Here is a 13817-nt window from a genome sequence, read left to right as displayed (position 1 = left end):
CCTTACAGAAGACAATCAGAACAAAACAAAACAAAACAGAAGCTATACAGAAGGTATACATAACCAATCAGAACCTATCAGAACATCACAGAACCTCATATCTCCACTAATAAACATCATAAACTTCCAAAACACAATCAATATCATCCAAAACACTCTCAAACCACTTCCAAACCAATCAATCATCTCATAAAATCAACCATTCAGCTCTCAAAAACAACAAAAATCAGCCAAAAAAAACAAGTCATTTCAACACTCAACATATCCCCACACTTAATAAGGAAGCGTCCTCGCGACCCAGGAAAAAGGGAATACAAGTTCATTCAAAATCACAACTTTGATCTTCAATATCACTTCAAAAATAGTCCATCACACCACGACCCCAACTTATCACCTGTATCTGATATAAAAATACAACGAAAGGAAAACCCTTTATACATTAACACACTTCTTATCAAACTAGAAAATCACAACAAACTTGTAAAGGATATAAGAGTTTTCTTCTTCTTCATCAGCATCAGCTTCAACTCGACAACCACGACCCCATCACCACAATTCTCCAAAATGTAGCTCACACGAAATCCAATCCAATAGGAAACTACCACGTTCGTTTTACATAAATTAACCCACAACACAAACTTTACACACAACATAACCATCTAAATGACTCCTCCAAAAAGAGAGATTTTCATTAAAAAGCATCCACCATACATTGGAAAGGTATCAATGAAGATGATCCCTCTTGAAAGATTGATGATTTCGGAAACGATCCATAGACAAGGATTCATCTACAAATGTTTTGGGAGGATTTTGAAAAAACTGAAGACAGCACATCCTTTCCAACAGGACCAGGTATCTGCTAGGCAAACAAAGGGCATGAAAATACAATATATCCAGCTACTGGGAATCAATGCTCACATTGACATTCATGCACAACTTTGGAATAGGCTTGGAATCATTATGAGAGTGCCTATGCATATACACCAGGTACCAAGTAAAGTGAGCAGTTAATCTCACTGAAGGATCTGCAGACTGTGAATACTGCTGAGCAAAATGAATATAGTTTTGATAAGCTTGACTGGCTGTCCATTCTCTTGGAATTACTGGCCAATTGATCTGAGGTCCTGTAAGGGAATCATTCGAACTCCATCCCCTTCTTCTAGAAATCTGATGATCAAACCCATCATAGTCACTAACCAACTGAGGTGGTTGAGATATAGAAGTGTTAGGAGAGGGAAGTGGAATAAGGAAAAGTGGATGAAGTGAGGGATAGGCAAAATCATAAAAGAAAGAATGATTTAAAGAAGGAGTGGCAGAAATTTGGAGGGAATCACTAAGGAAGGGTGTTAACTGATAAATAGGAAATGTGGAAGGTACATGAATGGATGGAGAAGGACATGGTGGAGAAGGGGAAAATACTCTATCCTCAATAAAGGAACAGTATGTAAAAATGGGAATTTGAGGGAAAGATGAAGGTTGGAAAAGAAGGGGTAAAATAGTGGTGGAATTAGATTGACAAAGGGAAAGATATAGATCATATCGGTGAGCCATTTGTTGGTAATATAGGAGGGTAGGAATAGAAGGTCCTAAGAGAGATCGTCTATGATAGGCATCAAAGAAGGTAGAATCAAACGGATTATGTTTTGAAAGATAAGCTAAGAGATCCATCCTCAGTTAATTAGTACTCTGGGCATAAGTAGGAGCTGTGTTCTGTCTTTGATTCAGGACCACAGAATCAATCATGGGATGCCAGGAATTATCATGACAATCAGCCACTTTGGAGGAGTAACCCTGGAACATGACAGCTATGCGCAACTCCAAATGGTTGACATACAAAACAGCTTGTAGAACCACGTCTCCCACATACCATGCCATATCCACCTCATCTGGAATTAACAAGCCTCCTCGTAGATACATGTATGACATCAACATGGTATCTGTCGTGACAGAATCTTCAAACACCATCCTTACCACCTCTGTCAGCAACTCAGCAGACCAAGCCCCACTCCATCCATCCTCTAGAAGAGGTAAATCCATCGTGGAAAGCTTCATGTAGAAAACCAACTTCTGTAATTGGTAGTGGACAAAGAAAGAATGGTCTGGTGGAACATATTCATGAAACTGCTCAAATGTAGACCATATCAAATCCATTCTGGATTGCAATCTTTCCACTTTATCATGGAATAGAGGACACAAGGTAGCCTATCTCTGAAGAGCAGCCAAGTCCTGCTGTGAAGAGAAGGAATCAAGGGAACATTAGGGCTTGGAGGAACAGACCGTTGATCTTGATTTGGGAGGCTTGGGATTCCACTGTATCATTAGCAGTCTGTAAGGCTGAAAGTTTGTCATCTAAGAGAGTTTGGAACTCCTGCGCTTCTCTGGACATCCTCTCCTTCTCCTCTAAAAGGCTAGTAACCTCTGATTGAGCCTCTAGTAACTGGATCTTCAAAGAAGAGATCTCATCTCTTTGGGTGGCAACCAGTTGGGTTTGTTGTTCCATTTGCTTAAACAAATCTGCCAGGGTATCCTTAGCAGAAGCTAACTCGAATGTTGCCTTATGCAACTGGTCCTTAGACTGCATGAGTTCTTCATAAAAGGAAGCGTACAGCTGTTGAACACAGGCTGTCACTGATAATTCAATGGAACTCTGAATATCTTTACAGAGGAAAGGAATGGCATCTCCTAAGACTAGACTGTTCAGTGAGGGAACTGATATGTCCAATGAACCTTCGCGATGTGCTCTGAACAGGTTATTACAAGTGAGATACCCAGGGAGATCACTACCAGAGGTAGCAGGAATGGACACTGAAGGAAGTACTGAAGGAGCTTTATCCGCTACCCGCTTCAAGCGTTTGCGCTGGATGACCAGGGGAGGCGGAGAATTATCATCCTCTATATCAATGGGTTCTGACTCATCTGAAGGTGGAGGAGGAGGTACTGGATCTGATGGAGGAGGTGGAGGCACACTCTTCTGTAAACCTGAATAGGTCAAGAAGGCAGACAAGTATGATCCATATGTGACATTGGTAACATTACCCCTGGTGACTTTGAAGAAATGTTGATCCATTTTAGTGAGGAGGTAAGTGCTCCAATCAATAGCAACTCCTTTCAACACCATCCTGGAAGCTGTGAAAAGCTCTTTGGACAAGTACTGGGATGGCGTTTTGGCAGGCATAAACCTGTTCTGGAGAAACTGACAGACTATCTTCCATACGGGATCAGTGATCATGGAAAAGGAAACTCCTGAAGAGTTTATCACCTTCTTAACATCCAGCATTTCCCTTGTCTGTTTTTGTAATAGCTTCAAAATCTCTTCATTAGAGAAAAGCTGACAAGTGGTAACAAAAGGTTCACCTTTGAAGGGAAGAGACAGAGCCTTCCCTAAGCCTCGAGGTGTCAAAGTCATAGAAATTCCCTGGACTAGTCCCGACTTCTTGCTGTAGGAGGCCAGAAACTCATCACATAATGACGGATCCTTTGGAAGCAATGGAAAGGAGGTAGCCACAAAAGCAGCGAGTCCCGCCTTCGTGAGGGGCTCAAAAGTAAGTAGGGAAGAGTAATCCCTACTAACTAATGGGACGTACTGGATAGGGAGAGGAGCATGAGAAGGCGCCATTCAGATGGTTACACACACACCACAAACACAGACAATCAAGGAGAATGCTTGCAAAGCAACAGACAAAAAACCAAGGATAAGAGAACAACCAAAACAATAAAACATGACTCGACCAACTAACCCCAAGTAAACCACAACCTATAAAAAAATTCGACATGACCTCTAGACAAATGCGACCGAAAGCTTCATGCTATGCATCAGACAAACACCCAAAACCACGTATCAGGCAATAAAAGAAAAAACTACACACCGTACTCTTAACCGTAACAAAGACACTAAACCAAAACATCACCACATCCGACACATATCAAGACCACATCGTTGATAAACCAGTGTTTGACCATGGAAATAACTCCAATGACTGCGCATACCCATCCCACAAAACCGGGTTCGTTAAAAAGAGGAATTAAGTGCAGTGAGGGGGAAATTAATTTAATGAAAGGTTTATTTTAATAAATTATTAAGAAATGGGTGAATTTTTATTAAGTGATAAACCTTAGCAAGAAAACGACGGTTCTTTCTTAAAAATTAAATTACCAATTATTAGGTGAAAGCGGTGCTTTAATTCCAATCCCGGACTTCGATACCCAGACTGGGTCTCTAAATGCAAGTTCATTGATTACAAATTAAGGTGATGTGGAGCGCTTTTTTGCCAGCGCGTGCTCTTGTAATGGTTGGTTCATTTTAATTAAAAATTATTAAAGTGCCTCTTTAGCGCACTTAGCGCGTGCTAAGTGAACGGCGGGTTTATTTTAATTAAAAAATATGGTGTGTTTAGCGCGAATGCGCGTGCCATGGTGGTGTTTAGGTTTCATTTATTTTAATTATTTGGGTGTTTGTTTGTTTGGTTTTTTTTTTCTCTTTGTTATTTTTTATTTTTATATCAACGGTGGGTTTTGGGGTAGCTGAAAAAAATAACAAATAAAAAGAAAAATACCTGGTAGTGGGTGTATGGAAATGCAAAGAATGCGCTCTCCTCAATCCAAAAATATCTGGATGTTTTTTCTAGATGTTTAGTTGGTGTGTGGATGAAAAAGATTTTTTTATTTTTTTTAATTTTCAAGGAATTTAGGTGTGAAATGAAATAGTGTGACAGCTTAGAAAAATATACCACAAAGAAGAAAATATGTTAATGGAAGTGTTAGGAATTTTTCAGAAATTAATTGGGAATTTTTGAGCATTTTTAATGAATTTTTTCAAATTTTTGTGGGGTATTTTAAAAGATTTTGGAATTTTAAAATGGACAGAAATATTTTTTCTGAAATTTACATGTGTAGAAAAATATGGCCATGGGTTGCAAAAATAGTAGGAAAGTTTCCTAGATTTTTCTGTAATTTTTTCAGAATTGAAAGTGTTTTTTAATGATTTTTTTGTATTTTTCAATGTTTTTGTTTTTGTTTTTTTTTTAAAGGGTTTGCGGGTGTGTGAATTAAAAATCTGGGAAAATACCCAGAAATAGGTTACGTGTCAGCAACCGATCAAAGTCCCGCACCCGCGCATGATCAATCACACAATCAACCGCAAGCTCCCATGCGCGCGTACACACCGACGCGTGGGTCGATGCCACGTGGGTGTCGACGGGTGGGACGAGGGTTGATGGAGGGAATCGCAGTGGTGCAGCCGGGCAGCGGGGCTGCAGCGTGGGACAGGGGGCTTACAGGGGTTTTCTGCAGTGCAGCGGTTCCGCGGGTTTCGTGGGGGGAAAAGGGGGCCTGTGTGGAGGTAGGGTGGGTTAGTGGTGGGTGGGAACAGGGGCTAGATAGGAGGTGGGTGTGCGTTCTGGGGTGTGAGCAGGGGCTAGGTAGGAGGTGGGTGTGCTTAGTGGGGGTGTGTGTGTGGTTGTTGGGGGAAGGAGGGCTAAGGAGGAGGTGGAGTGGGTGTGAATGTGCTGGGGGTGAATGGGGGTTAATGTAGGGAAATGGGGGGCGGGTGTGTGCTGGGGGGAATGGGGGTTTAGGTAGGGGTGAAGAGAAGAGTATGTGTGCTGGGGGGAAAAGGGGGCCTGGTTAGAGGTGGTGGGGAGGTGGCACGAAGGGGAGGTGGTAGCGACGAGGAGGAGAAAGGCGGGGTGGAGGCGGCCGCCGGCAAGGTGAGGAGGGAGGAGGATGGAAAGGGGCAGCGGCGGTGAAGGAGGCGACGGGGGGGGTGATGAAGAAATAGCGGGAGGGTGGGGGGGAGGCGCCACGAAGGAGGGCGGGGCGAGGCGCTGCAGGCGACGTGGGCGCTGCGACACGTCAGCGAGGGCGGCGCTACAACTGGAACAGGGGCGGGCGTAGGCAGGAGGGCCACAGGGCGGGCGGCGCTGCGACGAAGCCGCGGGCGGGGCACAGACGCGATGGCGAGGGCAGGAGCGAGCGGCGCTGCGACGTCCATGAGGCGGCTCCAAGGAGGACAAGGGGAAGAGGGAGAGGAAGGAGGGGAAGGAGAGGGGAGGAGCAGGCAGGGCGGGAGAGGAAGAAGGGAGAAGAAAGAGGGGAGGGAGAATGACGGGGAAGAAGGAGGAGAGAAGGAGGAGAAGATGGTGGAGAGGGAGGAGGAGGGAAGGCGCAGGAGATGGTGGAGAGGGAGGAGGAAGATGGAGATGGAGGGAGGGAAGGGGGACACACAGAAGGAGCGGGAGAGGCAGAGAGGGAGGGGAGGCAGTTGGGATGGGGAGGGGTCGAGGGGAGAGAAGGGTGGGGGGGATAGGGAAGGGTATGGGGAAGGGGCAGGGCCCAGGGGGGGTGCCCATAGGGGGAGGGGGGTGGAAATGGGCAGGGGCCCATGGGAAGGGGGGGCATAGGGAAGGGTGGAAAAGAAAGGGTGGGGTGCCGGGGGGATGGGTGGTGGGAGGGGCCCAAAGAGGTGCCCATGGGGTGGGTTAGGGGTAGGGTGGGGTAGTGGTTGGGGGTGGGGGGAAGAGTAGGGGTGGGGGGAGGGCCAAAAAAAAGGAGGCGTACCCCCCCGTCCCGCGCGCGTGCGCGGGGTGGGGGTAAAAAAATTTACCGTGACGGGATTGAAAGGGCGCCCGGATGTGGGGACGAGGCACGCGGATGCGACCGGGCGCGTTAAGACGCGTAAAATCAAAAACGGGCGCGTTCACGCGCAGGACGGGGCGCGTAAAAACACATAAAAATAAAGAAAAATTAATAACTCCCAATCCGGACATCAAAATGAAATGACGTAAAAACAAAAAGTGGGTAGGACGGCAGGGGGAAGACACGGAAAATATGCAACGGAGGTTCCGGGAGGGGTAAAGGGCAGTCACATGCAAAAAACACAAAAAATGGACCAAAAAACGCAATTAAAAATTAATATCGGGAGATCCATGCATCGGAACAAGGTGCAAGAAAAAGGAAAAATGTGCAAAAAGACGTGCCCGACAATCCTATCACATCAAAACATAGTTCTGACTAAGATAAGATGCGTTCACATGGGAAAAACCCAAAAAACAGACCCGAAAATGGGATCAGAAATTAATATTGGCCGAACCGTTCGCCGGAATGACATGCAGTAAAAAGAAAAAATCTCCGCAGGAAAGAGTGGCACAGGGTTGTCATGTTAAACCGCAGTTCCGGTGGAAGTAGGAGGGGTTCATATGCAAAAGCCACCAAAAATACGCCCGAAAACTCATTTAAAATTTAATAATAAAAAATCCAGAAGGCGAAAGAGGCTGGAGGAAAAAGGAAAAAGGTAGGGGAAGGCACAGGGGACACGGCTATCAAATCAAATTGGAATTCCGATGCAAACAGGGCAGGTTGACATGGAAAAATGTCAAAAAGACGCACGAAAAAGTCTTAAAAAATCGCAAAATTAATTTTGGACAAACCGTGCATCGGAATGACTCGGAGTAAAAAGGAAAAATATCAGAGGAAAAGTGGTTGTCAGGGCTATGATGGCAGATCACGGTTCCGAAGCAAGAAAAGCACGTTCACATGGGAAAATCGTCTAATTTACGTAAAATGCTTCAAAATTTAATAACTCGAAAGCCGTGCACCGGAACAAGGGTAGATAAAAAGGAAAAATGGTCAGTTCAAAGGGAGAAACACGGCTATAAGGTTGGATTTGGAGTTCGGTGAACGTAGGATGCGTTCACATGGCAGGACCTCAAAATCAGGGAATGAAGGAAAACTGCAAGGGAACAGCCCCAAGGGTGGGTGGAACATGAACGGTCAGGTGGGAAGGGACCCCATTAGGGTAACAGCAAGGCATGGCATAGATGTATTAGCAGGTTAAGGCATATGCAGAAGGGTATGCAATATAAACGCGCAGGGACACGTCCCCACACTTAAGACCTTAACGGATAGGGTTAACTAAGCAACAGGGACATAGGACCACGCCACAGACCATCCACTAACGTCCCCACACTTAAAACATGAACGTCACTGAGAAACAGAAGTTGTAGGGTTAGAAAAACTTGGCCCATTTTGTCAAGAATCAAGGTTGAGTGTCGATGGCACGTCCTGTGTTGTTGTCGGCTGCTGGAGGTACCAAGGCATCTTCTCGGCACATGTCCGTCATGGCAGGGACCACGCGGCAGCACCCAAGAAGGTAGCTGGTTGAAGGAATCGCAGGAAATTCGTCGATGATGAGGGATATTACACTCCACTCACAGTCACTCAAATGAAATGAAAGAACTGTCACTCACCCCATAACTAATATCACTCAAGGAAGAATAATTGAAACCCATATCTCGTACCCGGTTGAGGAATCGACAAGGGAAAATGGTGCAGAAGGAGTATGCCAGGGTGCACAGTTGATGGTGCATTAGTGCGTCGAACCCATCTGGCATAAGTGCAAGGAGGAAGGCAAGGGAGCCTTACAGTGCAGGGTACAGAACAGGGTGACGTGTCCTGTGTTGACGACAAAGACCCATCCCGTGGGTGCATAGGGAAACGGGAACATACCTGACTCCAAGTGTCGTAACGTCCCTCAATCTCACCTCTCGATAATTGATTGAAGAAACTCCAGTTACACTCAGCCCACCCTCTGTCTCATGCTCTGTTGATAGATACAGGAGGGCAACCATGTCCTAAAACTCGTTGATGTAATCCTCACAGTCACTTGTGCAAAGGTTGTATGCCTTGTGCGCATTTGATGGTGCAACTGTGCAACACGCCCTGTGCCGGCATACTGTGCGAGAAGGAAGGCCAAGGAGCCTTATGGTGCAGTGCACAGAAACAAATTGTGCTTTGTGCATTGAGAGGCCCATCCCGTGCGTGCAACACTGCATTCACACTACTCACCTCTCATTTGATTTGAAGGGAAAAGACTGGTCACTCACCCCACCCTCTGTCTCACTCTCTGTTGATAGTTACAGAGGGCAACCATACTCACTTCCCCATCCGGTTAGGATGAAAGCTCGCGTCACTCGATTAGTTGTCGATGAAGATCGCGTCGTCAGTTGTTGAAGAGGCGTACCCAGGGAGGTAGCCATCAAATCGAAAATTGTGTTGGATAGGGCATGGCGTCTGCTAGAGGACAGTTAGATGCTCTGTAGAGAGACCCAAGACACAGCGTACCAAGGGAGGTAGCTTCGGAACTGGATCCTGGAAATATCAATTAATGATGCCACTTTCTGGACTGCTGGGTGTTGCCACCTGTCCCACAGCCAGCTTCTCGCCCAAGGGTGTGTGCCACCTTTTCTTGGAACGAGGCCTGCTATGACACGGAATTGCTTCATTTTCTCCCATAACAGATTTGTTTTTCTTATCTTGTTTTTTTTTTCTTCTTTTTTTTTCTTTGTTTTCCCCTATTCCCGAGGGTGTTTCCACCTTTTCTCGAAGAATAGGTCGGCATGACAGGGACCTAAGTCCTTTTCTCCCATAATCGATATATATATATATATTTTCCCTTTTTTTTTCTTTTTTTTTCTTTCTCGTCAAATTAAGCAAGGGAATGGTAGAAAGACCATGTATCAGAACCAACCTCGCCACTGTCGCTGGTGGAAAATAGAGGATAAAAGATCAAGGCTGGAAGGTGGGGTTGAGGGGACAGAGGGTTGCGTCCACCTCATTAGGAGTGGCTGAAGAATAGCTATCAGAAGTAGCATCATAAGAAGTACAGTGCCACGCCAACGAGAGAAAGGATCAAGTGACCGTGATTGTCAAGATCCCCAAGGAGGGAAGTACTTCTTCAGGCGATATCCATTGATCAGGAAGGGATCATTAGAGGCATCAACGGTCTGCACTTGGACAGAGCCATTAGGGTTGACGGCAAATACCTTATATGGGCCCATCCACCGCTGTTGGAGCTTGCCAGGAAACTTGCCAAATCGTGAATCATAGGCTAGGACCAAATCACCTTCTTTGAACTCCTTGTGCTTGATGAAGCTGTCATGGTAAGCCTTGCGTCGAGCTTGCGTGGCTTCCATGCACTGTAGAGCCATCCTATGAATTTTGTCCAAACATTCCAGGTGCAGGAGACGGCATTGCAGTTAATCATCGTCCCCCAAACGCTCTTTGATAGCCACTCTCAAAGAGGGTAATTCCAGTTCAACAGGGAAAACAGCTTCTGTACCATACACCAGCTGGAAGGGTGTCTGTCCTGTTGCTGCTTTATGGGAGGTTCTATACGCCCAGAGGGCCTTTGTAAGTCGATCATCCCAATCATGACGCTGTGCGGCAATCGTTCTTGTCAGAATCGAGGAGAGGATGTGATTGATGACTTTGACTTGGCCGTTGGCTCTGGGGTAATAAGGAGTGGACTTGCGATGGCGGATCTTATACAACTCTGTCAACTCTTCCATGACTTTATTAAGGAAATGAGTGCCTCTGTCACTTACCAACTCTAAGGGACTGCCAAAATGGGTGATGATATTCTCGTACATGAACAGGGCCACGCTATTACCATCGTCCTGCTTTAGGGCTTTAGCCTCACACCACTTTGTGACATAATCCGTACATACGAGGATGTATCGGTTTTGTTTCCTTCTGGTAGGAGGATCGATTGGACCTACGAAGTCGATGCCCCACTTCTCAAACGGCTTCAGGGGAAGGATAGGTTGCAGTGGCATGGCACTTGTCTTGGTGGGTTTTCCCATTCTCTGACAAGCATCACATCTTTTACAGTAATCATAGGAATCCTTGTGAATGGTAGGCCACCAGTATCCTGCTAGCAGAGCCTTCCTGGCTGTAGCTTCTCTTGCAAAGTGGCCTCCACATGGCTCGTCATGGCAAGCCTTCAGAACAATCCCAATCTCATCTCCTGCAACACATCTTCTGAGCACTTCATCTTTGCCTTTCTTGTACAGTGCACCGCCTAATAGGGTGTAGGGGGCTGATTCTAGCATAAGCTTCTTCCTTTCCCAACTAAAAATGCCAGGAGGGTACTGTTGGGTTGCCAGTAGATTGGCAATGTCTGCATACCAAGGAGTTACAGTTTCTACCAGGAATAGGGAAGCATCAGGGAGGTCTGGATCATCCTGCTCCTCGTCTGCAGTTTGTGGGATACGCGACAGATGATCAGCCAGAACATGGGAACGACGAGGCTTAGTAATCACCTCAAAGTCGAACTCCTAAAATAGAAGGAGCCATCTCATCATTCGTCCTTTCACATCTGCTTTGTTCATTAGGAAGGATAGGGCCTCATGATCCACATAAAATTTAAAGTGGGTAGATAGGAGGTAGTGGCGAAACTTTTCTAGGGCAAACACCATTGCCAAGCACTCAAGCTCTGTCATTGTATAGTTCTGTTCCCTATCAGTGACTTTTCGGCTTGCATAATATATCGGTTGATCTAGCTTCGAGGAACCCTTCTGGCAGAGAACTGCGCCTAAGCCTTCAATGGATGCATCAGTATGTACATGGAACTCCTTCGTCCAATCAGGAGGTTGTAGAATGGGTGCCTCAATTAGACACTGCTTCAGAGTGGTGAAGGCTTTGTCACATTCTTCCGTCCAAGTAAACTCTGCATCTTTCCTCAGAAGCTTGTGCAAGGAGGTTGCCTTTATTGCGAAATGAGCCATGAACCTTCTGTAGTAACCCACATGGCCTAGGAATCCTCTCAACTGTTTGAGGTTGGTGGGTGCTGTCAGAGCTACGATCTTTTCAATCTTTGCAGGGTCTATTGATATCCCTTGTGCAGAGACAATGTGGCCCAACAGAACTCCAGAAGAGACCCCAAAGATGCATTTGTCGGGGTTGAGGGAAATCCCATACTCCCGGCATTGATCAAAGCATTGTTCCAAATGTCCCCAGTGTTCTCGGATCAAACTATAGACATAGAAGTCATCCAAATATACCTCAATAAAGTCGTGCAGATGATTTTGGAAGGTGGCCATCATGACTCGCTAGAAAGTAGCAGGGGCATTACAGAGTCCAAACGGCATCACTCGGTAAGCGTAGGTCCCCCATTCTGTGGTGAAGGTTGTTTTGGATTGGTCTTCTTCTGCGATTTGGACTTGGTTATATCCACTGAATCTATCCAGAAGGGAGTAAAGCTCATGTCCTGCCAATGTGTCCAACAGTTGGTCTGTGAAAGGGATAGGAAAGTGATCCTTCTTTGTCTTGGAATTAAGCTTTCAAAATTCCACACATATACGAAGCTTGCCATTCTTCTTGGGTACAACCACGATGGGTGAAACCCATTCACTATTTGCCACTGGATAGATGAACTCGGCTTCCAGAAGCTTCAGCAGCTCTGCTTTCACCAATGTGGAATAATTCGGGTTCATTCGCCTCTGTCGTTGCCGTACTGGCTTGGCATTAGGCTCCAAGTCAATATGATGCTGATATATTGTGGGATCAATCTCCCTTAGGACTTTGTAGGACCATGCAAACATATCCAAATTTTCTTTCAACAAGTTGTACAAGGTTGACAACTCCTCTTCCGGGAGGCTGCTACCCACCTTCAAGTGGCATTCAATGCATCCTGCATCCACAAAGGTTAACTGCCTTTCACCTTCTACTTCACGGATGAAGGTCCCGCGGACTGCTTCTGGGTACAGATCTGACTCCTTCAAGGGAGTGGTGTCCTCTTCTAATGGCCCACTAGAACCAACTTCTTCTTTTGGTGGAGACTTAATTTTCTCCTTGAGATGTTGGAAGGGGATTAGAGCCGTTTCGAGTTTGGTTTCAAGATTAGTTACCTCTTGGCTGGAAGACTCATCTTCCGATGACACATCCAGGAACGTCACATAACAGGGACCCTCTGATGCCTGTTGGGTTGGTGGGACTGGTGCTTGTTGGCACGGTGCATCATCATCATCTTTCTTTGGCAAGGATGGGTTAGGACGGCATGAGCCACTGCTGAAAGATGGCTTATTCTTCTTAACCCATGTCTTATAAAGATTTTGCATATGAGAAGATCCATTTACCAGACCAAATGGTACCATCGCCATTCTATCCCACAGCATGAGCTCGTCTGCTTCTAATGCTTCTGGAACTTCTTCTCCAAATGTATCCTCTTCGGGTGGAATAGACTCTTCTGGCTCACTTTCATAACCTTCTTCGTCCATATCATATCCATCCTCTTCTGTCTCTGCTTCTGCTTCTGTCTCTGTCTCTAGCTCTGCTTCTGTCTCTGGCTCTGCTTCTGTCTCTGTCTCTGTAGGAGCTCTGTAAGAGAAGAACAGGTTCTCTGTTTCCTCTTCTGTCTCTATCTCTGGCTCTGCTATGGCCATGTAACAGGGAGAGCAGTACATCCATGCTTCTATCTCACTGTCAGAAGTGATTTCAAAAATCGTTCCTGGTTCAGGCAGGAAGTATTCACCCATTGATAATGGCTTTGCATCTTTTGGGAGTTGGCTTACAGTGTCCACTGTTAAGGAACGTGCCACTGTTTTCTTGGGAAGGATCTGTTTGACAGCATCTTCGTCTGCTGATGTTCCATCTGTAGCCTCATTAGGAGAGTCAGAAGATAATTCCAAGGAGGTGGATCCATGTCCTTTTTGAGAACCATATAGCTTAAGCACCACTTTATTGGGTCCTCTACCCAAGCTCAAGGTTCCTTTGAACCAATCCATCCTTGCTCTGGCTTCAAAAAGCCATGGTTTGCCCAGTAACAGAGGATAGGATGTGCCATAAGAGTTTGGCTTCACCACTAGATAGGTCAGCCAATAATCTTCTCCAGCCACTGTAGTCTTCACATATGGGAGAATGCCCAAAGGCTTGATTCTGCTCTGATCTGCCAGTCTGATGAGCCATTGGATTGATTGCACACCTTGTAGGCCTAGATCCTTCATTGTCACATCCGTCATAATGTTTACTGATGAACCTCCATC

The sequence above is a fragment of the Lygodium microphyllum genome, chromosome 26, assembly GCF_053477565.2.
Source record: "Lygodium microphyllum isolate KBCC chromosome 26, Lygodium_microphyllum_v1.1.10, whole genome shotgun sequence".
Lineage (NCBI taxonomy): Eukaryota > Viridiplantae > Streptophyta > Polypodiopsida > Schizaeales > Lygodiaceae > Lygodium > Lygodium microphyllum.
The sequence above is the reverse complement of the archived record's forward strand: the minus strand, read 5'-3'. Positions refer to the sequence as shown.